Genomic DNA, 4173 nt, shown 5'->3' with positions numbered 1-4173 from the left:
TCTCTAGCTACACTTCCTCTGCACATGCGCAGTATACTCCATGTACATGTGATGAATAATTGTAAACAAACACAAACCGAGTCCGCCCACTCCAATAGGGGGTATCTGCAGAGCCGCAGAGCCAGGCTGGACGGGTTGGAGGCGGGGCTTCGTGGTCTGGACAAGTATTAGTGGTCTGGACAAGTATTTGCACTACTGCGCACCATTTTCAACTTCACTTTCGTCTCGTTTACATAGATCCCCCATTTTCAACTTACCTTCCCCCATTTTCAACTTAACTTTCGTCTCGTTTACATAGGTACATAGACAGTAATGTTACATCTAGACATTTATGACATACCAGATCTAGTAATAATAGAGTAAACTTGTACATAGACAGTAATGTTACATCTAGACATTTATGACATACCAGATCTAGTAATAATAGAGTAAACTTAACTTTCGTCTCAGTAACAATGTTCATAAAGTGTTGAGTGCTACAGTGTAGGTTAGTTTATTAGGACAAGTGCATGACAGTAAGGTTAGTTAGGGTTAGATTTTTATTTTTTTAAATTTTTTTATTCAGATAATGGTTGAAGAAGCGAGTCTTTAACACTTTGATCGCCGGGGTTAAATTCATAATTTACCATGGATCGCCAGCCCTATTTAACATGGAGAAGTTCCCCTTCTTTGCAGGGCTATAACTTTTTTAATTCTATTGCTAAATTGCCATTATTATGGCCCATTCAATGTCCTATATGTATTGTTCAGGGTGTAGCAACGTTAAACTTTTTCATTCACATATTCATACTAAATATGGTCTAAAGTATAAGTATGTTTTTATCGTTTTCTGCAGCTTTCTTCAGAACGTGATTTATAGCCCTAAATGCATTATATTGATGATCAAATACAGTTTGTCTTGTCTTTGTCTTGTCTTCTTGTACTGAAAACGTGACTGTTAGCACAGAGACGGCTGCAGTTACACACAGGGCCATTTTCGTTTCGTTTTCAGGGTCAGTTTCGCTTTTCAGAACGCAACGTAATGGCAGGCAAGTTAGGCCCAGTCCACACGCGCGCTGGATTTAATATAACCATGATTGTATGTGCGCAGTTGCACTGTTCGGCCACACACAACCGGGGATTTGCTACACTGCAACCCCGGTGAAAGAGTTCTTCTTCTTCTTCTTCTTCTTCTTCTTCTTCTTCTTCTTCTTCTTCTTCTTCTTCTTCTTCTTCTTCTTCTTCTTCTTCTTCTTCTTCTTCTTCTTCTTCTTCTTCTTCTTCTTCTTCTTCTTCTTCTTCTTCTTCTTCTTCTTCTTCTTCTTCTTCTTCTTCTTCTTCTTCTTCTTCTTCTTCTTCTTCTTCTTCTTCTTCTTCTTCTTCTTCTTCTTCTTCTTCTTCTTCTTCTTCTTCTTCTTCTTCTTCTTCTTCTTCTTCTTCTTCTTCTTCTTGTTGTGATGTGAGAAAGAGTTAGGAAAAAATGGACTCTTTATACTCTCACGTGCTCCAGTCCACACGCATGCGCATACACATTGCGCACTCCAACACATAGCGAGAGAGCCCCCCCCCCTCATCCGCAATACTTGTCCAGACCACTAATACTTGTCCAGACCACGAAGCCCCGCCTCCAACCCGTCCAGCCTGGCTCTGCGGCTCTGCAGATACCCCCTACTCGCCCAGTCCGCCCTCGGCGTGATTACGAAACCAAGCCGCATTTCTCGGAGACGCTCTCTGATTGGCCGACGCATGTTTCTACACTGGTTAAGCTTAGGCACTCGTTCGAAGTTGGTTAAGGTTAGAGTTTGTCTTAGCGTGACGGCAAGTTCTTTCGACGGTTAAGCTTAGGCACTTGTTATGTTGGAAGAATCAGACAACACGTAGTTTTAGCATGTCGGTGTTTACTGAACTCAAGACACATGCATTGTAACGTACACCAGAACATCAACGTCAACGTCACGTTCGGCCATATGCCGTAACGTGAAACTCAACAGAATAACACGACACTGTCGCAATAGTTAGAACACTAGTTAAAGTGCTGGCACTCGCTAGAGTACCAGACGTAACATTTCCCCCCCCTTCACTCAACCTAGGAGTGATACTCAGTCTCAAAATCATTCAGGTGTGCAGGCCTGTTGCGCGCTCGGAGTGGGCGGGGCCCGGGCACTGCAACAGCCAACGGCGGAGGTCCTGCAGCCTCAGGCTGAGCCGCGGGTGCTGGGGCTGCAACATCATCAAATTGTCTGTCCTGCAGAGCTATAGCCGCGGGTGCTGGGGCTGCAACGTCATTGAATCGTCTGTCCTGCAGAGCTACAGCCGCGGGCACACCCTGTCCCGGGGAAGCGGGAGCCTGCACCCTGCGCAGTCGGCCAGCATGCCAACGCGTCCCATCAGCCAGCCTGAATGAGGCCGGGCCAAGCTGCTGTCTGACCTGGACCGGGTCAGACCAGAATGACCGGAGCTTGTTGTCCCGGTGGGGTCGCCGAATCCTGACCCAGTCTGAGACGGCGATGGTAGGTGGTCTCGCATGTCGGATCCTGTCGAAGCGGTCCTTCATCCGGCGCTGGTGTGCGTTGACTGTGGCTTGAAGCGGGTGGGCTGGAGCCTGAGCCGGAGTAGGGCGCAGCCTGTCCAGGGGCAGCTGAAACTCGCGCCTTAGCATGAGGGAGGCTGGGGAGACGCCTGTGGTGGCGTGTTGAGTAGCCCTGTAGTGCAGGAGCGTCTGTTGGAGACCGTTGATGAATGTGCACCCTTGTGCCAGGTGGGCCCTGATGCCATTCTTCAGGGATTGGTTCAGCCGTTCCACCCCCCCGTTCGCAGCCGGGTTGTAGAACGACGTGCGGATATGACGTATCCCCTTACCCCCCAGGTAGGAGGCCAGTTCGTGGGAGATCATTTGGGGCCCATTGTCTGTCGTGATCTTCTTGGGCAGGCCCCAGCGTGTGAACAGGGACTCGAGAATCTCAATCAGCACCCCGGCTGTGACCGAGCCCACGGGCGCCACCTCAGGCCACTTGGAGTGGAGGTCGTAGATCACAACGAGGAAACGCTGGTGATGCGGTACCCCGTGCAGTTCACCACAGACGTCGAGCTGCAGGTGCTCCCAGGGTTGGGACGGCCAGTCCAATGGCTGCATGGGTGGGGGCGGGGCTGGGGCCCTGGTCTTCCCGCTCAGAAGACAGGCAGTACAGTCCTTGACCAGGGTCTCGATTTCCCTGTCGATGCCTGGCCACCACACCAAGTCACGACATCGCTGTTTGAGCCTGACTATGCCCAAGTGGCCCTTGTGCGCCATAGCAAGGACACGCGCCCGAAGGACACTCGGGACCACAGTACAGAGCCCACGAGCGATGCAGGAGTCGTTCCAGCATGACAACTCGTCCCGGAGTCTGCTATAGGGAAGCAGCTCGTCAGGTGTCCTCGCCGGCCAACCCTGCCTGATGTAGGTTGAGAGCGCAGAGAGGACAGGGTCAGCAGACGAGGCGTCCTGGAGCTCCTGCAGCGACACTGTCTCTTGGAGGGGAGTGTGGAGGAGCTGGACCAGGTCATGCTCAGCCTGATCCCGATCGGGAGTCGAGGGCGGGGCCGTGGGGGAACTGGGGATGGCGCGTGACAGTAGGTCAGCTACTACGTTGTCCCGGCCCGGTGTGAACTGCAAGCCGAAGTTGTACTGCTGCAGGCGGTCAGCCCAGCGGTGGAGGCGGAGCGGTTTGTGGCCAGTGCCTGACGTGGCGAGGAGGGTAGTGAGAGCCTGGTGGTCCGTCCTAAGCATGAATGAGCGGCCGTAGAGGTACATATGCCAGCGCTCACATGCCCAGATGCAGGCCAGGGCCTCTCGCTCCCCCACTGAGTACCTCTGTTCTGTGGGGCTAAGGGCCCGTGAAGCGAAAGCGACCGGCCTCTCCACACCCCCGTGCAGCTGTGACAGTACCGCGCTCACGGCTGCGGCGGAGGCGTCACACGTGACAAGGGTGGTGCTGTCTAGGTCGAAAAACGCCAGGACTGGTGATGAGGTGAGCTGGGACTTGAGGAGGCGCACAGCCTTCGAGCAGGCAGGCGTCCAGAGCCAGGGCTCGTCCTGCTTCAACAGCTTCCGCAGCGGTGCAGTTGTGTCGGAGTAGTGTGGCAGGAAGCGGAGGTAGTACGCCGTCATGCCCAGGAAAGAGGCCACCTGGGCCGCTGAGGTGGGCTCTGGGA

This window comes from Notolepis coatsorum, assembly GCF_963971535.1.
Source record: "Notolepis coatsorum genome assembly, chromosome: 8".
NCBI lineage: Eukaryota > Metazoa > Chordata > Actinopteri > Aulopiformes > Paralepididae > Notolepis > Notolepis coatsorum.
This window is presented reverse-complemented; position numbering follows the sequence as displayed.